Consider the following 21478-nt stretch of genomic DNA (forward strand, 5'->3'; position numbering starts at 1 on the left):
TCTGATCGTGGTTCTGAGCCTATTATGCTGTTAGTATGATCAGCATTGCCCCAGAATTTAGGCTTTCAAAGCCAGACCACAGTGATAGATCCAGGCTAAGGAAGGTAGATGTTGACAAATACATATCATGTTAAGTGATTGCTTTTATCTATAAAGTCCATGTTTTAAAATATGGGTGTGCTTTTGTTTGTGATTTGTAGTAATTGAGCTTCAGCAGCCATTGAAATCTGGCAGAACGCATGAAAAAAGTCTCAGGTTGTGTTGACCTTCCATTCATATAAATAGTTTGTTTATTGAGTAAACAAATATTAAGGGTTATTAGTCTTTCTTAAGAAATGTTAGCAAATTAAAAGGTTCAAAGATTGCATTTGTCTTTATCCTTTTGTTCTCAAAGCCAGTGCTGGTGATGTAATTGGACATTAACAAATAGTAGGTGTTCAACAGCAAGAAAAGTACACACACACACACGCATGTACCCACACACACATAGAAGGCCAATCCCACATTAAAAATTTTAATTTTCAAGAACTAAATATTGAGATATTGTAATATTTGGAAGGGTTCATTTTTACTTGATAGTGTATCATACGATTTTCATTAATATAATAAAATATTAAGAAAAATCTGATTTTATTGGCTGTATAATATTGTTAAATAAATATTTGTTAACTCACATTGCTTTGGTTAAAGTGACAGCTTTATCTCTGATTACTTTTTGTTTTTATTTACCGCTAAACTCTTTTTTATCTTTGTCTTTTTAAGCTTTATATTTTTTCTTTATATGCATTTCTTATAAATAGGTTTTTAAAACTTTATTAAATGAATCTAAAATTATATATACATTTTTACTTGTTAGAAAAATAAAGTGTTTCTCGCAGAAAAATTAGGAATTATGGATCAATTATACAAAAATAAGCAATACCTTCCTAGTTCTTAATATTTTGATTTATACGTTTCCATTTATACATATATATACACACACACATATATGTACACATACATGTATATGTAGTAGTCCCCTCTTTTTGTGATTTTGCATTTTGCAGTTTCGTTTACCTGTGATGAAAACCGTAAAGATATTTATAGAGAGAAAGAGGCCAGATTGACATAACTTTTATTACAGTATATTGTTAGACCTATTCTATTATTTGTCATTGTGTTTAATCTCTACTATTCTTAGTTTATAAATTAAACCTTATCATCAGCATGTATACCTAGAAGAAAACATAGTTCAGTGCTATCCATGGTTTCAAGCATCCACTGGGGGTCTTAGCATATAGCCTTCATGGATAAGAAGGGGCTACTGTACACACACATACTTATATATTGATTTCTCAAGCAAAATAAGTATTCTAAATATGATAGTTATTTTTGGTGCTTTTTTATTAATAAAATCTGGATTTTTTATCACTTCACATAGGTTATGAAAATATTTTCCGTGGCATACAGTATCCCACTGTATCATAATTTTTTTTTTTTATCAGTCCTTTGGCTACATTATTTCCATTTTTTTCTTCCGCATTAGTAAAGAAAAATGCAGTGAATGACCTTATAGCTAAATCTTTGATACATCAATCATTATTTCTTTGGAATAATTTTCTTCTTCTTCTTCTTCTTTTTTTTTTTTTTTTTTTTGAGACAGTCTCGCTCTGTCGCCCAGGCTGGAGGGTAGTGGAGTGATCTTGGCTCACTGCAAGCTCCGCCTCCTAGGTTCCCACCATTCTCCTGCCTCAGCCTCCCGAGTAGCTGGGATGGCAGGCGCCCACCACCATGCCTGGTTAATTTTGTTTGTATTTTTAGTAGAGACGGGGTTTCACCGTGTTAACCACAATGGTCTCGATCTCCTGACCTCATGATCCGCCCGCCTCGGCCTCCCAAAGTGCTGGGATTATAGGCGTGAGCCACCACGCCTGGCCGGAATAATTTTCTAGAAGTGAATTTGTGAGACAAAAAGCATATGAAGTATGGTCATGTGCCACATAATGACATTTTGATCAGTGATGGTCAGCATATCCTATGGTGGTCCAATGAGGTTATAATATCATATTTTAACCATACATTTTCCATGTTTAGATATATTTAGATACACAAATGCTTAATTGTGTTACAACTGGCTATAGTACTTAGTTCAATAACATGCTATACAGGTTTGTGGCCTAGAAGCAATTGGCTGTATCATAGAGCCTAGGTGAATAATAAGCTATACCACCTCAGTTTGCATAAATAAACGTTAAGATGTTGGCACAATGATGAAATTGCCTAACAATACATTTCTCAGAACATATTCTGTTGTTAAGCAAGGCATGACTACTACATAAGGATTTTGGTTGAAAAAAGTAAAATTTAATTTCTTACTTTAGGCATCTTGTTTTCTGTTTTCTGTATTTTCTTGTAAATTTCTGTGCTCTTGGAATTCTGTTTTTTATATTTTGTTAATTGAAATACATCTCATTTCTATTGATGCTTTCCTTTAAATTAAAAAAATTCTTAAAACTTAATTTTTATAATTATAAGTATTAATTATAAACTGATTATTTTACTGTTGTTTTAGTCTTCATTATTTGTTATTATTTGTTGTTAGTCTTTGTGTTTCTGAATGGAAGTGATATAAACCTGATTTCAGCATTCTAATGTGTTAGAAATGATCGAATATCCCACTGATGGCCTTTGAATTGTCCCATTTATATATTATGCAGTGCCAGGTATTGGATGGCAATGACCTGTTCTGGGCCCAGAAGGGACAGCCCAGACTTGGGTGACCTTGGTGGAATATTAGACACAAGGCTGAAAAGCGACCTGGCCTTAGCGGGGAGCAGAGATGGCAAAGAAAACCAGGTGCCAGCAAGCCAGGTAAATAGCTTGGGCTGGGCATAGGAACATCTGGGCAGTGTGGGACATGGCTTAGCCTGCTACCATCAAAGTCCTGGCATGGCTGGCATGTATGTTGGTGAGTAGGGAAAATCTATAAGATGCCTCTCATACTCTTCCTGATTGGGCCCAAATTGAAGCCACTAAGTGGGCCAGGTGGATCCCTCAAATACGTAATTAGGGTCTTTAGACCAGAGAGTTAAGTGCATGGCATTCCTCAGATGAAATCGAGTTCATGAATTGCCTCAAAGAATGCAGATACTAAGTCATTCCTCTGATACATTTCATTTCTTAGTCATCTTTTTGGAATATCTGGAAATATTTTCCCAAGATAATTACTTCATTTAAGCAAACACTTTTTTAAAATACATCTTCTTGAGTTTCTTCCTATAATTCATCATCTTTTAATTTTATCAGAGTGAAAATTTCCACTTACTGAAATATTTTTCTAATTTTTCAATACATTTGTCCGAAAATCTGAAAACTATGGTGACAGTTGCTATAGAAATTCTTAGAAATGAATCAAAACACAATTAAAGTGGTCTTTCAGCTTATAAATTTATTCACATATATTAATTTTACTTTATGAAAAATAAATGGTCTATTTAAAAATATTACACATAATTACTTTAGCAGCTTGGAAATATTTCAAAAAATATACAGTTAAGTGACTTTTGAAAAGATCTGCTCCTTATATTGAAGAAAACCTGTCTATTCTTATTCTCTAAACAGAGATGCATTTCTTGTATTACAATGTCAACTTAGACAGTTCTTAAAGATATCACCCATTTAATTCTTATCTCTCATTTTATTTCTAAACTTCTATTTCTATTAATATATCCATATTAAAATGTGTAATCACAGATTTCATTGAACTTCCAAATCTAATCTGAAAGATGAATGAAATTAATTTTATTATCCTTCAATATATGGACGTGTTCTCATTATTCTAATTTATTAACAATGATATTGATTTGCTTCTCTTAGTACTTGAAATTTTTTAAAGAGATATAACATCTTTTTCTCTGACTCGACCTTTTAACAGATAAACAAGATAGATATCAAACATTTCAATGAGAAAATGGAGATGGAATACCTTGCCTGACTACTTCTGGTCTAGAAAAACACCCATTGTAGTTCGTAGCTTTGTCTCACTCAAACCTCCATCTATGCTTTTAACGTCTTTCAATTTCTTGGTTGGTAAATTAAGGTTTTCCTTTATTCTGATAATTTGTTTCAACAAGAGACCCCCAACTCCTTCCAGTAACTTTTAATCCTTAGGAAAATTGTGACTATTAATATTTATTAAATGTTTTGGACTAATGAGATGACTTTCAATGGTTATAGCATTTTAATTGTGAGACCAGCCCATCTATTTTAAGATTATAACTATTTCTCAAACCTTTCCATAGCCAGGAATTTTTAAAAACTCCAATATATCAAATTTTCTTTTACTTTATTTTTGGATTTGGATTTATAGGGTTACTCTAGCTGCTCCAATGAATAAACACCAAATTTTTAATTTCTCACTTCTTTGAGTCCAATATGAATATTTCTGACTAGTGGGCAGTTTTTCTCCATGGAATCATTCAGGGAACCCAAGCTCTTTCCACGTTTTGATTCCACCATACTCTGGTGCCTCTGAGTTCTGCATCTCAGATCTATCTGCTGCTTAAATGCTTTAAGCATGGAGGCGGCACAATTTCTTTTCAAGTTCCTTTGGTGGGGGCTAGCACATGGACAAACCTGAATCCAGGGTAGCTAGGAAGAGTATCTCTAATTGTGCAGCCACCTCCCCGCATCATCAACACCATGCTCTGAAATAGAGAGGGGAAAATTTTTGGTGGACGATTAGTCATCAATGCCACAGAAAATTTAAAATGTGGGTACATACCCCAAAGGTAATATAGGTGATGCTCTCTAATAATGAGACAATAACAAGGGAGCTTTAAGATTGTGCAGAGTTTTCAAGAACATGATCACACATGTGCAGTGGTCAAACTATATTCAACCTCTTCCACTCTTCTGACCAATTATGGTTTAGGATCCTGTTCACCTCAGTCCTCATCTGATAATTTGGAAGACTTCAACTTAAGGTAACATCTCCTGAGCTCCATATACTAGTAGGTTATCCTTAACTATGCATCTACTACTAGCTTCAGATGGACTGTCTCCTGTTTTGAAGGAAAAACTTCCAGTATCTGTAACTTAAGGTGAAGAAAAGTGTTTTCTCATTGTTTCCTAGTTAGTAGCTGTAGTGCACTATACCTGAATGAAGTTGAAAGATTTCTGTTTTAAATAATCATCCTTAAGATCTAACAAAGCATGAAAGAAAGATCCTGTTGTATTTTTTAAAGGGTTTATTTAAACTCTAAATTTAGAAGTCCACAGTGTTTAACTATTATAAGAGATATAATATTTCAAGTGGAGAGACTCTCAAACATTACCTACTACTGTGATTGTAACCTATTTTTCAAATTCTACCACATCTTGTTTATATCCATTTTAAGACTTAGTATCAGGAACCTATTATGACTAAAATTCTTTATGCTGTGATTGAGCTCATTTCTTCTTGTGCACTTCTCCTGCAGAATACAGATGATCGCTGGTTATAGTTGGTCTGTTGAAATTTATTTTATTACTGCTCATATGTTTTTATTTTCTTATTGATAAATGTAAACCTCCCTGGTGTTGTAGGACTTTTCTTAGTTCAGCTAAAGACTGGGTTCTTGTCCATCCCAAGGCCATGAAAATTTAGGCTCACAGACAGTTTAAAGGGTGAACAAAGCAGGGTTTTATTGGGTGAAAAGGGAGAAAAAGAGGTGGGGGAAACACCTGCCTGGCGTTCGAATCCCAGGTCTACACTGGAAAAGGACGAAGCAGGCTCCTCCCTGCTTCAAATGGCATGAACTTCCTGAGGCTCCACCCAAGTGCGCAGGCTGGTTGGAATTTCTCCAGGGATCTCCTCCCACTGGCTGCCTCATTCCCCACTTTAAAGAAGTACATCTAACTGCCCTTAGGTAAAGGATAACGATGAAGACTGATCTTAACCGCTTCCTGCTAACACGGGGCGCTGTTTTGGGGAAATGGCAGTCAGAACTCCCTCAAGAGGCCAATCTAAGTGTTCCCGGCAGAAGGGGCCATCTTCAGAGGCTCTGGTTGCATGACTGTTTGGAGTTTGATGGCCTAAAGGTAAGAACAGACAAACCCAGTTATTAGAAAACGTGTCAAAATGAAACAAGGGGAGGGGTAAGAACAGCTCAAAAATCCTGAGGCCCTTTACCAGTTTGCATGGGGAGAGGGTGGCCAAAAGCCTGACTGGTTGAAATCTTTACCCTTTTGCTGGAATGTTGGGCTTTCCTTCCCCTGGGCCCAATCCTAAACCAACCAGTTTCAGCTTTGGGAAATTAACTCTTTCCAGTTTGGAAAATGCACCTGAGGGGAGTGTCCCATAGTACAGAGACACAACTAACTATCAGTGAAGAGAGAACCAAGGAGGAGAAAGGAATGAAAAGAAGATGTCTTTTAAACAAGTCCCAGGGGTTCAGGATGCATTTTTAAGGGGTACGTACTGAAGATGAATGGCTACCCATCTAGAAAGAGGGGAGTAGACATCCCTAGTTCCCTTGTCTTCCTAGTAGATACTCAGGGGTAAGTGAGGGGGAGAGAGAACAGCATCCTCTTTCCCTCTTCCATCCTTGCATCCCCAAGTCCTGGTGACCTTGGCAGATCTCGCCATGCAAAGCAGCTTGTACCCATGAAGTGGGGGGTAGAGAGGGGCGGCTAGAGAAAAGGAATTATCTGTTCTCACCTATGTCTCTTTCCCACCTAATGTCAGTAGCCTTGGAGTTCCCTAGACCTCATTTATGCCATGGATATTAACATGGCCTTTATTCATGAAACAGGAAGCTTGGGGTTAGCTTAATTGGCAGAAATCAGTCACGCTCACCTGCTCTGTGCCTTTTAAACTCTGTTGTTATCTGCCTTTGGATCCCTTACATCCAGTTTTCCTTCCTAGGGCTTTGACCCAAAGCTTGGAATTGAGTCTTGGACAAAACTGTATCTTGGGGGTAGGGGTGGGGTTGTATGGATGCCGTATCATAAGCCAAATGCTAAGGTGAAGCTGTGGAATTGAGTCTTCCTCCAACAAGGGAGAGGAAAGGATGTCTTGTGAAACGCCCAGATAAATGGTGGCTATAGTTATGCTTGCTAAGATTTGGGTGCATGGTGCTTGGCTTTGGTTAGCTCCCTTGGTTTTACTTTCCCAAAAGGAAACCTCCAAGTGATCGGTATCCTATTTATTCCCATCACTTGGCAGGATTTGAAGGATAATTGCTCAGAACTAGAATATTTATCAGGATTTTTACATCACTCATCTCTCATGTTCTTCCTGAGCTGCAGCTAGAGATTGCTGGTTGGTTCATAGGAACAAGCATGGTTAGTTTAAAATGTAGGCAAAAAATTAAAAACAACTAATAAATTTAGAATTTAATGACAAATACGTAAGTTTTGAAAAATAATTTCTCTCTCTCTGGTCCTCATTTTTGTTAAAAAAAATTATAGGACTGATTGGTTTGCAAAATAGACTTTAGTCTTATACTTGGCCTGATTATTTTGGTAAAGTGCAGCAAGAATGATTATTTCTACATAGGCCTTTTAGGTTGGCTTTGATGGGATTCTGTTCCACAAGAAATCTCAGATAAGAACATTTAAAGCCAAGCCCAACCATGGGTTTGTATCCTCAAACACCTGTGAGTTGGGTGCTTATATCCTCTTAAGGTCGATAAATTTGGAGCTCCTAGAACTGTTAGAAAGTGACATTATTTACTGACCATAGGCCAGGAACCCTGTATAGGGACTTCATAGATGAAGTATGAGACCAGTTTCCCCACTGGGCTTTTATTGGCTCTGCAAGTCAAGATCGTCTGCTTAAAGGGAAGCAAACCCTTCTAGTTAAAGTCTTGGTAAAATAATCAGTTTTTCCCATTGCATCCTGTTGTAAAAGAAAAATGGATTCTTATTGCACTGATGCAAACAATTGTATTGTCATAAGTTAAGAATACTCACAGATAGTTTCCAAATTCTGGAAGAACCAGGCAGAGAGAAACAAACATGCTCCATATCTTGATCACAGGAGTATACCTTGCTTAATTCTTAAAGGCTGTAAATCATTCAAAATAAGTTTCCTTGACTATGAAAAACAGAAAAAGGATCAGCAATATTTCAACCAAAAGTCAAAAAGATTGCTTTAGCTTTCTGAGTTTAGTCCATTTAGTTAGCCCTTGTTTTGCTTGATATTCGTGAGCATTTCAGCTTTTCATGAGTCCTGTACATTTTCCTGTATTCCAATGTTACAAAATCCAAAGGTATCAGAAGCCTGTATTTAAGAGCACCTATTACAGTTCTATAGCTAATTATAAACAATTTTTTGAAAAGGATTAAAATGAGACAACAATTGTCTGTGAAGAGCAAAATGTTCAGTGTGTAGTTACAATTAGAAACATAATTGACAGATTTGGTTATCTTCTTGGTTTCCAATAACTTAACATAACCTTAATTATGATTGATAGCAAATAGTTAGACATTAGAATTTTAGAAATCCCATGCAATTTTGGAATATATATAAGCATTATTTTCTAAGAAGATTGAATATCATTTTGGCAATCCTATGTATCTAAACATGTCAAAGGATCCCGTTTACCTCTCTTTTTTGGACACTTCGGGGGCCCTCTGAAGTAACTGAAAATCCAGGGGTCAGAAAAGACAATTTGAAACTTAAATTTGATTTTCAGAAGCTGTTAAATATCTTTACGGTTTAATGATATTATGAAATAGAATTCCAGATTACCGTGTTTTTTATTTTTCCAAAATGATGACTGAGAAATTTTAAAGAAGCAAAAACCTTTTATAACCCATTCAGTCAATATGTTTACACAAAGAACCTCTTCTGCAAGATTAATTTCCACAGTTCTTTCACCACTTCTTGGAACCTTCAGCTTTTTCCTAATTTAACTGAAAACAATTCTTTAACCCTAGGCAAAAGTTGACATTTCCATGCCTTCTTATAACCTTTTATAAAAAACATATTTTGCTGTTCTTACCCACCCTGCATATAAATCTATTTCTAGTAGTTTCAGTTAACTCCTAGCAATTTTTAACTTTAAGATAAAACTTGGTAAGTTGCTTTGTGTGCTAAGTGCAGCCAAGGTTTGCCTTCTTAGTTAAGGGCGTGATTAGTTCCATATGTCCCCACACGTTACCAGTTGTGAAACTGGCAAGTCAAATAGTTCTCAAAACCCAAAAAGCAGTGTGTAACCTCAAAACACTTGACAAACCTTGCATCTGACCGGAATTTTACCAGTAGTCTTTAGGGCTGCTTATGTTTCTTAAAGATTAAAGTCACGTGAACTGAAGGGTACCACAGCTTTTATCTTACCTTTAAAAAATATTAGATCCAAGCTCTTGTTTTTCTTCAGGCCAAATTAATTAGAGCTCTTTTTACAGATATCACACACAGTACACACACAGACAGGCAGAAGAACACCCAGTCACTGGGTGTAGTCCTTTAAGAGACAGGGCTGGGAAAACATGCAGATATCTAATCTGAGAGGGCTCATCCCGGCAGACAGGATTGCTCAACAAAGCCTTGCCAAGTGGCTACTGGCCATGCTCGCGGGATGTAAAGCAAGATGGAGGTTTGCAACACAAACCATACAGACATGCAAAGCTCATCAGATTTGCCATAGCCAAAGACTAGCCCCACAAATCCTATTCCACAACCAAAACTTTACAGAGAGTACAAACAGTGATAGTTGGGAGGCCTGGCCCAGTAAAAACATCTTCTAAAAGGAAAAAAAATATCTTTAAGGACTAACTTGTTGATGAGGTAGAGAAGGAGAAAGAACAAAAAGCGGTTTAAAAATTCCTGGGGAAGAACCTCTTATTCTTACGAAAATGGTTCCTCCACCAGGGAGACAAGTTTAAGCTTAATTGCTGTCCAATAGAGTTAAACCCCTTGGCCCAGGAAGGGGAAGACTGCAGCAGCAGCAAGTGGTTAGGACCAGCCAGCCAGCTGTGCGGGACCCTTAGGCCATGCATTCCAGTCCCAGCAAGGCAGGAAGCTGCTACTCGGCAGTGGATCCAGAAAAAGGAAAGAAAAGGCCATGAAAAGTCCCGAGAGCAACAGGGGGTAGGGGTATGGTTTTCCCCACCCTCAGAAGTCCCAGGATGAAAAGGCTTAGAAGCAACAGTAAGAGGTTTTGTGTCCCCATTTCACTCACCACTTCTTGAGCCCCATTTTGGGCGCGAAAATGATGCAGGACTTTCCTTAGTTCAACTAGAGATGGCATTCTTATCTGTTCCACAGCCATGAAAATTTAGGCTCACAGACAGTTTAAAAGGTGAGCAAAACAGGGTTTTATTGAGTGAGAATGGAAAAAAGTGGGCAAACTGGGACTCTAACAAAGCCAGAGTCTCTCCACTAGAGTGCTTCCCACATGGTGATCAAATCCCAGGTCCACACAGGAAGCGGAGGGGCCAGGCTCCTCACTGTTGCAAGTGGTGTGAACTTCTTGAGGCTCCATTCCAGTGTGCAGGCTGGTTGGTATTTCTCCAGGGACCCTGTCCCACCTGGCTGTCTCACAAGAATTATGATTTAGTATTGCCTTTAATATTCAGTATTTATTTTACCTGTATCTTATATTTCAGAATTAATGATTAATCAAGTATACAAATGTCATTATGTCACTGTCAATATTTAAAGAATGGTATTAGTCATCTAACTGACAGTAGGTCTGCTTTTGAAAACCAACAAAAATGCAAGAGGCTTTTGAGAGTGCAAGTAACAATAGAAAATAAATTAGAGTAGTTGGAATCTCCCATACCCTTCACATGGACTTTAAAAGGAATCATGTACACAAATCAAAATAACAAAGTAAAATTGTTAGGAATAAGTTTGTAATCTACAGTATGTTGCCACAGATTCCAATTTTTTTAAACTCAGATAATTGTGCCATTCATTAGCTTTAAGGAATCCTTTTAAGTCTTGTTACTTAATCATAGACTCATGCTAGTTAATTATAGAAAATGTAAGGTGCAGGTTTTTTTAAAAAAATATAATCCATTCAGGTGCCTGAAAGCACTTAACATACAGGTTGTACAAATTAGTTGCACTTCACAGATAATCCTGAAGGCAGATATTAAAAATGAGCGTATGGAGGATCCTTTTACTTAGACTTGGGCCATGTGTGAAAGAGTTTGGTTCACTGAAATCATGGTGTGCTCTATAACACAAAGAGGACTCACTGAAGATGGAGAATTTTAATCTACTATTCCCTGTACATGAAAGGTTAGAAAATAAAATGACAAGGACTGAACAAGTGTGAAGATAATGGAGCTCACCTACTGGAGCTGGACCACCAGGTGAGATGATTTTCATAAGTATCATTCTAACCAGGAAAATTGACGCTATAAACGAAACAAGAAAAATGTAATCAAGCAAGCCTCTTGAAATGGTACAATAATATCATAGCAGAATTAGATCCATAGAATGTATACAATTAAATCCATAGTTTGTAACTGTCCTTAAGGTCAATTTATTATCACTATGTCTGCAAGGAAGTGTGAAGAGCAGAGGAAAGTGACCAATGCCCTTCATGGTCTCAGTTCTCTAACTCATTTTATGTATTTTTCTCTTGTTTTAAATTATATTTTAAGTTCTAGGGTATAAATGCACAATGTGCAGGTTTCATATATAGGTATACATGTGCCATTGGTTTGCTGCACCCATCAACTTGCCATTTACATTAGGTATTTCTCCTAATGCTATCCCTCCCCGACCCGCCTACCCGCTGACAGTCCCTGGTGTGTGATGTTTCTTGCCCTGTGTCTAAGTGTTCTCATTTTTCAGTTACCACCTATGAGTGAGAACATGTGGTGTTTGGTTTTCTTTCTTTTGTGACAGTTTGCTGAGAATGATGGTTTCCAGCTTCATCCATGTCCCTACAAAGGACATTAACTCATCCTTTTTTATGGCCGTGTAGTATTCTATGGTATATATGTGCCACATTTTCTTTATCCAGACTATCACTGATGGACATTTGGGTTGATTCCAAGTCTTTGCTATTGTGAATAGTACCACAATAAACATACGTGTGCATGTGTCTTTGTAGTAGCATGATTTAAAATCATTTGGGTATATACCCAGTAATGGGATCGCTGGGTCAAATGGTATTTCTAGTTCTAGATCCTTGATGAATTGCCGCACTGTCTTCCACAATGGTTGAACTAATTTACACTACCACCAATAGTGTAAAAGCGTTCCTGTTTCTCCACATCCTCTCCAGCACCTGTTGTTTCCTAACATTTTAATGATTGCCATTCTAATTGGTGTGAGATGGTGTCTCACTGTGATTTTGATTTGCATTTCTCTCGTGACCAGTGATGATGAGCATTTTTTTTTCATGTGTTTGTTGGCTGCATAAATGTCTTCTTTTGAGAAGTGTCTGTTCATATCCTTTGCCCACTTTTTATGGGTTTTTTTTTTTCTTGTAAATTTGTTTGAGTTCTTTGTCGATTCTGGATATTAGCCCTTTGTCAGATGGGTAGATTGCAAATTTTTTCTCCTATTCTGTAGGTTGTCTGTTCACTCTGATGGTAGTTTCCTTTGCTGTGCAGAAGCCCTTTAGTTTAATTAGATCCCATTTGTCAATTTTGGCTTTTGTTGCCATTGCTTTTGGTGTTTTGGACATGAAGTTCTTGCCCATGCCTATGTCCTGAGTGGTATTGCCTAGGTTTTCTTCTAGGGTTTTTATGGCTTTAGGTGTAACGTTTAAGTATTTAATCCATCTTGAATTAATTTTTGTATAAGGTATAAGGAAGGGATCCAGTTTCAGCTTTCTACATATGGCTAGCCAGTTTTCCCAGCACCATTTATTAAATAGGGGATCCTTTTCCCATTGCTTGTTTTTGTCAAGTTTGTCAAAGGTCAGATGGTTGTAGATTGTGTGGTGTTATTTCTGCGGCCTCTGTTCTGTTCCATTGGTCTATAAACCTGTTTTGGTACCAGTACCATGCTGTTTTGATTACTATAGCCTTGTAGTATAGTTTGAAGTCAGGTAGCATGATGCCTCCAGCTTTGTACCTTTTGCTTAGGATTGTCTTGGCAGTGCAGGCTCTTTTCTGGTTCCATATGAACTTTAAAATAGTTTTTTTTCCAATTCTGTGAAGAAAGTCATTGGTAGCTTGATGGCGATGACATTGAATCTATAAATTACCTTGGGCAGTTTGACCATTTTCACGATATTGATTCTTCCTATCCATGAGCATGGTATGCTCTTCCAATTTTTGTATTCTCTTTTATTTCACTGAGCAGTGGTTTGTAGTTCTTCTTTGAGAGGTCCTTCACATCCCTTGTAAGTTGTATCCCTAGGTATTTTATTCTCTTTGTAGCAATTGTGAATGGGAGTTCACTCATGATTTGGCTGTTTGTTATTGGTGTATAGGAATGTTTGTGGTTTTTGCACATTGATTTTCTATCCTGAGACTTTGCTGAAGTTGCTTATCAGCTTAAGGAGATTTTGGGCTGAGATAATGGGATTTTCTAAATATACAATCATGTCATCTGCAAACATGGACAATTTGACTTCCTCTTTTCCTAATTTAATACCCAAATTTCTTTCTCTTGCCTGATTGCCCTAGCCAGGACTTCCAACACTGTGTTGAATAGGAGTGGTGAGAGAGGGCATCCTTGTCTTCTACTGGTTTTCAAAGGGAATGCTTCCAGTTTTTGCCCATTCAGTAAGATATTGGCTGTGGGTTTGTCATAAATAGCTCTTATTATTTTGAGATACGTTCCATCAATACCTAGTTTATTGAGAGTTTTTGTCATGAAGGACTGTTGAATTTTGTCAAAGGCCTTTTCTGCATCTGTTGGGATAATCATGTGGTTTTTGTCATTGGTTCTGTTTATGTGATGGATTACGTTTATTGATTTGCATATGTTGAACCAGCCTTGCATCCCAGGGATGAAGCCTACTTGATTGTGGTGGATAGCTTTTTGATGTGCTGCTGGATCCAGTTTGCCAGTATTTTATTGAGGATTTTTGCATTGATGTTCATCAGGGATATTGGTCTAAATTCTCTTTTTTTGTTTTGTCTGTGTCAGGCTTTGGTATCAGGATGATGATGGCCTCATAAAATGAGTTAGGGAGGATTCCCTCTTTTTCTGTTGATTGGAATAGTTTCAGAAGGAAGGGTACTAGCTCCTCTATGTATATCTCATAGATTTTGGCTGTGAATCCATCAGGTCCTGGACTTTTTTTGGTTGGTAGTCTCTTAATTATTGCCTCAATTTCAGAGTCCGTAATTGGTCTATTCAGAGATTCAACTTCTTCCTGATTTAGTCTTGGGAGGGTGTATGTATCCAGGAACTTCTCCATTTCTTCTAGATTTTCTAGTTGATTTCATAGAAATGTTTGTAGTATTCTCTGATGGTAGTTTGTATTACTGTGGGATCGGTGGTGATATCTCCTTTATCGGTTTTTATTGCATCTATTTGATTCTTCTCTCTTTTCTTCTTTATTATTCTTGCTAGTGGTCTATCAATTTTGTTGATGTTTTCAAAAAACCAGTTCCTGGATTCATTGATTTTTTGAAGAAACTTTTGTGTCTTTATCTCTTTCAGTTCTGCTCTGACCTTAGTTATTTCTTGCCTTCCACTAGCTTTTGAATTTGTTTGCTCTTGCTCTCTAGTTCTTTTAATTTTGATATTAGGTGTCAGTTTTAGATTTTTCCTGCTTTCTCTTGTGGGCATTTAGTGCTATAAATTTCCCTCGACACACTGCTTTAAATTTGTCCCAGAGATTCTGGTATGTTGTGTCTTTGGTCTCACTGGTTTCAAAGAACATCTTTATTTCTGCCTTTATTTTGTTATTTACCCAGTAGTCATTCAGGAGCAGGTTGTTCAGTTTCTATGTAGTTGTGAGGTTTTGAGTTAGTTTCCTAATCCTGAGTTCTAATTTGATTGCACTGTGGTCTGAGAGACAGTTTGTTGTGATTTCTGTTCTTTTACATTTGCTGAGGAGTGCTTTACTTCCAATTATGTGGTCAATTTTAGAAGAAGTGCGATATGGTGCTGAGAAGAATGCATATTCTGTTGATTTGGGGTGGAGAGCTCTGTAGATGTCTATTAGGTCTGCTTGGTGCAGAGCTGCGTTCAAATCCTGGATATCTTTGTTAAAACTTTTGTCTGGTTTATCTGTCTAATATTGACAGTGGGGTGTTGAAGTCTCCCATTATTATTGTGTGGGAGTCTAAGTCTCTTTGTAGATCTCTAAGGACTTGCTTTATGAATCTGGGTGCTCCTGTATTGGGTGCATATATATTTAAGATAGTTAGCTCTTCTTGTTGAGTTGATCCCTTTACCATTATGTAATGACCTTCTTTGTCTCTTTTGACCTTTGTTGGTTTAAAGCCTATTTTATCAGAGACTAGAATTGCAACCCCTGCTTTTTTTTTGCTTTCCACTTGAAGGTAGATCTTCCTTTATACCTTTATTTTGAGCCTATGTGTGTCTCTGTACCTGAGATGGGGCTTCTGAATACAGCACACTGATGGGTCTTGACTCTTTATCCAATATGTCAGTCTTTGTCTTTTAATTGGGGCATTTAGCCCATTTACATTTAAGATTAATATTGTTATGTGTGAATTTGATCCTGTCATTATGATGTTAGCTGGTTATTTTGCCCACTAATTGATGCAGTTTCTTCCTAGCATTGATGTTCTTTACAATTTGGCATGTTTTTGCAGTGGCTAGTACCAATTGTTTCTTTCCATGTTTAGTGCTTCCCTCAGGAGCTCTCGTAAGGTAGGCCTGGTGGTGACAGAATCTCTCAACATTTGCTCGTCTGAAAAGGATTTTATTTCTCCTTCTCTTATGAAGCTTAATTTGGCTGGATATGAAATTCTGGGTTGAAAATTCTTTTCTTTAAGAATGTTGAATATTGGCCCCCACTCTATTCTGGCTTGTAGGATTTCTGCTGAGAGATCCACTGTTAGTCTGATGGGCTTCCCCTTGTGGGAAACCCATTTCTCTCTGGCTGCCCTCAACATTTTTTCCTTCATTTCAACCTTGGTGAATGTGGCAATTATGTGCCTTGGGGTTTCTCTGCTCGAGGAGTATCTTTGTGGCATTCTCTGTATTTCCTGAATTTGAATGTTGGCCTGCCTTGCTAGGTTGGGTAAGTTGTCCTGGATAATATCCTGAAGAGTGTTTTTCAATTTGGATCCATTCTCCCCATCACTTTCAGGTATATCTATCAAATATAGGTTTGGTCTTTTCACATAGTCCTATATTTCCTGGAGGTTTTGTTCATTTCTTTTTACTCTTTTTCTCTCTAACCTTGTCTTCTCGTTTCATTTCATTAATTTGATCTTCAATCACTGATACCCACTTGATGAAATCTGGTGTTGAAGCTTGTACATGCATCACAAAGTTTTTGTGCCATGGTTTTTAGCTCCATCAGGTCATTTAAGGTCTTCTCTACACTGTTTATTCTAGTTGGCCATTCATTTAACCTTTTTTCAAGGTTTTTAGCTTCCTTGCAATGGGTTTGAACATGGTCCTTTTGCTTGGACAGGTTTGTTATTACCGCCCTTCTGAAGCCTACTTCTGTCAACTTGTCAAAGTCTTTCTCCATCCAGCTTTGTTCCATTGCTGGCAAGGAGCTGTGATACTTTGGAGGAGAAGAGGCACTCTGGTTTTTAGAATTTTCAGTTTTTCTGCTCTAGTTTCTCCCCATCTTTGTGTTTTTATCTACCTTTGGTCTTTGATATTGGTGACCTACAGGTGGGGTTTTGGTGTAGATGATCTTTTTGTTGATGTTGGTACTATTCCTTTGTGTTTGTTAGTTTTCCTTCTAACAGTCAGGTCCCTCAGTTGCAGGTCTGTTGGAGTTTGCTGGAGGTCCACTCTAGACCCTGTTTGCCTGGGTATCACCAGCAGAGGCTGCGGAACAGCAACTATTGCAGAACAGCAAATATTGCTGCCTTATCCTTCCTCTGGAAGCTTTGTCCCAGAGGGGCAGACACCCATATGAGGTGTCTGTTGGCCCCTTCTGGGAGGTGTCTCCCATTAGGCTACATGGTGTCAGGAGCCCACTTGAGGAGGCAGTCTGTCCATTCTGAGAGTTCAACCACCATGCTGGCAGAACCACGGCTCTCTTAAGAGCTCTCAGACTGGGATGTTGCTGCCTTTTGTTCAACTATGAACAAAAAAGAAGCTGTCTGCTGCCTTTTGTTCAGCCATGTCCTGCCCACAGAGGTGGAGTCCATAGAGGCAGTAGGCCATGCTGAGGTGTGGTGGGCTCCACCCAGTTTGAGCTTCTTGGCCACTTTGTTTACCTACTTAAGTCTCAGCAATGGCAGACACCCCTCCCCTATCCAGACTGCCGCCTCACAGTTTGATCTCAGATTGCCGCAATGGCAATAAGCAAGGTTTTATGGATGTGGGACCCACCGAGGCAGGCACAGGAGAGAATCTCCTTGTCCGCTGGTTGCTAAGACCTTGGGAAAAGCACAGTATTCCTGTGGGAGTGTCCTGTTTTTCCAGGTACAGTCTGTCACGGCTTCCCTTGGCTAGGAAAGGGAAATCCCCTGACCCCTTGCACTTCCTGGGTTAGACAACACCCCGCCCTGCTTCAGCTCACCCTCCATGGGCTGCACCCACTGTCCAACCAGTCCCAGTGAGATCAACCAGGTACTTCAAGTGGGAATGCAGAAATCATCCATCTTCTGTGTTGATCACGGGAGCTGTAGACCAGAGCTGTTCCTATTTGGCCATCTTGGAGCCCACTTACGTATTTTTCTGCTAACCTGTGCCAATGCAGTTTCATAGCCTTGCAGTGGAGGCAAATGACACTTAGGGAAACTAATCCAGGATGTACTTTTTTGTAGAGGAGATGGTGAAGAGAAGCAGTGAGTTCCTTTCTAAGAAATTAATTTTAACTCGTTTCAGATTTTGTGTCATTTCGAAGTTTAGAGTTGAACTCAGTTGGATTGAATGGGGGAGGAAAAGAGAAGGAAAGGGAGGAGGAAATTTGCATGTACACAGTCAATCAACTGATAGTCACTTACTACAAATGGTGGAAAACAATGGTAGAACAAAAGAAGTAACTTTTATTAGCATCTTCTTTGGGCAAAGCCCTGAGTGTGGTGCTTTACATTTGCAGTCTTACTTGATTCTCACATCAATCCAGTGTGGGAGATATCATTACCTCCACATTGCCTGTAAGAAAACTGGTGAAGTAATTTGTTTCAGCTGACTATGCTGATAAGGGAAGGAAGGGATTAGAATTCAGATCCATTTCAATGTTCATGCCCTTTTAGCTGCACTGTGCTCCCTCTCTCTGGCTAGGTATTTTTGAATTTACTGGTCTCACACATGGTTATCAGCAAGCCAGGGAAGAAAGAAAACACCTCTGGGGACACTGTCTATTTCTCCACACACAACTGGGCAGGTGTCAGGCGCCATCGTGAAGTGGGTGAGCATTGTCTTCCATCCCCTCAAGTTATCATTGATGGCCTTTCCACTCTTTCTTGGCATATTTCTTCCTTTATGGCTTCTATCTTCTTGTACCAATAAAAATAGGAAAGGGTTGGCGTCAGGCGTTATATGCTCAGGTTTCAATCCTTGCATTAACTGAATTTCATTTCCAAATTATTATTTTTAAAGTAATACACATGCTCAGTTAAAATTTACATGAAGATACAACAACAACGAAAAAAATCAGCAGGCCCTGCTCCACCCCTCCTGGATCCTGATTCTCATGTTTCTAAGGGAAATATGGTCAACTGCTTCAGCCATTTATTTTGGTATTTTCTTCTTTTTTCCTTAGTCACAGGCCTACACAGCTGCATCTTTATTTATGCTCTTAATTTTAAGCATTATCTATTAACTTCTCTTTATGGAAGATGATCCTTATTTAGGCCTAAGATCTTCCCCTATACAAAACTTTTTTATCCCCCAGTAAAGTTATAATTACAGTCCTCAGGGAAATCATTGTATTGTGTTTACATTTTAACATGTTGCTCACAGCTGAGCCACCTAGTATGTTAAAATTTCATTCCTTTTTGTGTAAATTTTTCTATTTTCCTTGGTGTTAATAACTGCTGTGTTTGGTTTGCTTAGTTTTGTATGGTCCAAACTTCTCAAGAGCACCCTTGCTCCTTAGAGAGGGCTTTCCTGGAGCAAGCTCTCCTGGTTTCAATCTAGATTGGTTACTTTCTATACCTGATGTCCAGTGGTCCTGCAATTTCCTCTCACTGAGGGATTTCTTTGCCCTTTTCTTTGTTGCAATTCCTGTTACCTGAACCTGTCATGTTCTGCATTTTTTGGTTTATCCTTTCATTGGTGAAACACATTCTCCATTATTTTTTAATAAATGGATACTTAGGAAGTAAAGTCTTTGAATTCTGGCATGTCTGAATGTGTCAACATTCTTTCTTCATAATCAGTTGTCAGTGTGGCTGGGACTAAAACATTTTTTCACAGAGTTTTGAAACATTTTTTCACAGAGTTTTGAAAGTATCACTTCATGGCATTGGAAGGTGTTTCTTCTAACATTCCAATATTGCTATAAAGAAATCTGATACTATGCTGATTTTGGATCTTTTGTCTTTAATCTTTTTTCTTGTTTTTCTTCTTCTTTTTTAAAAATAGGATCTTCTCTGTAGCTGATAGGCTAAAAACATTATAATGGCTTACTTTGATGTAGATTTCTGTTCATACTCTGTGTTAGGCTGTTGTGTTAGTTTCTTGTGTTTACTTTTAAATTTTTTTAAAAAATCAACTTCATTGAGATATAATTTACATACAATAAAATGCACCAATATTAAAAATACCATCCAGTGGTTTTGATAAATGTATATACTCACATAACTATGACTCCAAACAAAATATAGCAAGGGTTCATCATCCAAAAAACATGCTGTTGTTCTCCTTTGCAGTCATCCTTCAGTTTACCCCTGGTCACAGGATACTACTGATCAGGTTTCTGTCACTATAGAATCACTAACTGCATATTTGGGTCTCTTTCTGATTGTATAGCAAAGGGCTCTGTTTTTTCATTAAAGTCTCAACCTATGAAAATGTGTTAAGTCTCTCTCTTCCTAAAAAGGATCTTTTGTTTTTCTTATTTCTTCCTCCTTGTCACTGCTTAACTTCTCAAGATGAGTCAATGCTTACAGTATTAATTAGGCCAGGTTCCACTTGTTGGGGGGGTGGGGGGGTGGCGGGGAAGAGACCAAAATGGCAGTGGCTTATGGATAGAATTTATTTCTGCCTTATGTAACAGTCTGAACAAGAATTCAACAGCTGATATAACCGTTCCAATGGCAGGAACTCAGACTCCTTTTATCTCATTGTTTTGCCAGCCTTAACATCCGGCTTCTGCCTCATGGGCTAAAAATATCTCTTTAGCTCAACTCCTCATGGCTGCTTTTCTAAAAGTGGGAAGGGGAGAAGAGGATGTGGATAGCACAGAAGTTGCAAACATCACATACTATTGGCCAAAATTTAGACACATGGCCACACATAGCTGCAAGGAAGAGTGAGAAATACAATCTTATTAGGAAAGCCACATATCCAGCTAAATTTAGGGGTTTTATAGTAAAAGAAAAAGGAAGAATGGATATTTGGAAACAAACTAATGCCTCTACTGTCTTGATTTTCACTCAATTTTTTTTCTGACTTCTGCCTCTACTGTTGTACCGACATTATCCATCCTAAGAGAACCTCCACATCCTAATGGTCAAATCATATGACTGCTTTTCAGTAGATAGAGCATTTTTTCTATTAAAATTTTGTCCAATTCTATTGATTATAAATTTTCTGAAACTCATTATCAACATTTACAAATGTCCTTGCTTTTTTGTACTGTTTAAATTATGAGACAGAATTTAAAATTAACAAATGAGTCTTATTATTTAATACCTCTGTATATTTTTGTTTGTTGATAACTAATAGCATATACTGTCAACAAAGTTTTAGATACATCTTGATTTTTAGTAATTATATAACCATCTATAACTGATCTTAACATGTACTTTTTCTTGCTTCATAGGATAAATTAACACATAAAACTAAGATGTTTAAGATGTTTCTCTTTGCTCTTCTTTTTTTTTTTTCTTTTCTTTTTCGAGATGGAGTCTTGCTCTGTCACTCAGGTTGGAATGCAGTGGCCTGATCTTGGCTCACTGCAAACTCCTTCATTACCCGGGTTCAAGTGATTCTCTCTGCCTCAGCCTCCCAAGTAGCTGGGATTACAGGGGCCTGCCACCACACTCCGCCAATTTTTGTATTTTTTTTTTTTTTTTTAGTAGAGATGGGGTTTTGACATGTTGGCCAGGCTGATCTTGAACTTCTGACCTTAGGGGATCCGCCCAGCCCACTTCGGCCCTCCCACCTCCCAGAGTGCTGGGATTACAGGCATGAGACACTGCGCCTGTCCTCTTTGCTCTTTAAATTCAGTCACAGAATGAATAAAAATTTTTCCTGGAGCCGAATGTTCTCTCACTGTAGTTAACTAAAGCTAGTTGACAATAATATCATTTT

At 37.9% G+C, this 21478-nt stretch overlaps 1 protein-coding gene and 1 long non-coding RNA gene across 7 annotated transcripts in view; one reads left to right on the forward strand and one right to left on the reverse strand.

Moving 5' to 3' along the window:
• INPP4B (inositol polyphosphate-4-phosphatase type II B) overlaps positions 1 to 21478 on the forward strand; it is an 840917-nt gene that overhangs the window by 181509 nt on the left and 637930 nt on the right. The window contains exon 3 of one of the 6 annotated variants that reach the window (XM_023225977.3): positions 2697 to 2850. The exons of the other annotated variants lie outside the window; for them this stretch is intronic. The gene's annotated coding sequence lies outside the window, so the exon portion shown is untranslated. The remainder of the gene's footprint in view (positions 1 to 2696; positions 2851 to 21478) is intronic. 6 annotated transcript variants of the gene reach the window in all.
• LOC111551910 lies at positions 5667 to 11507 on the reverse strand. Its single transcript, XR_002734501.1, has 3 exons — positions 11269 to 11507; positions 7936 to 10501; positions 5667 to 6054 (listed from the first exon to the last, which is right to left on the reverse strand). It is a non-coding gene; the product is annotated as an uncharacterized LOC111551910 (long non-coding RNA).

The sequence above is a fragment of the Piliocolobus tephrosceles genome, chromosome 3 (genome assembly GCF_002776525.5).
Source record: "Piliocolobus tephrosceles isolate RC106 chromosome 3, ASM277652v3, whole genome shotgun sequence".
NCBI lineage: Eukaryota > Metazoa > Chordata > Mammalia > Primates > Cercopithecidae > Piliocolobus > Piliocolobus tephrosceles.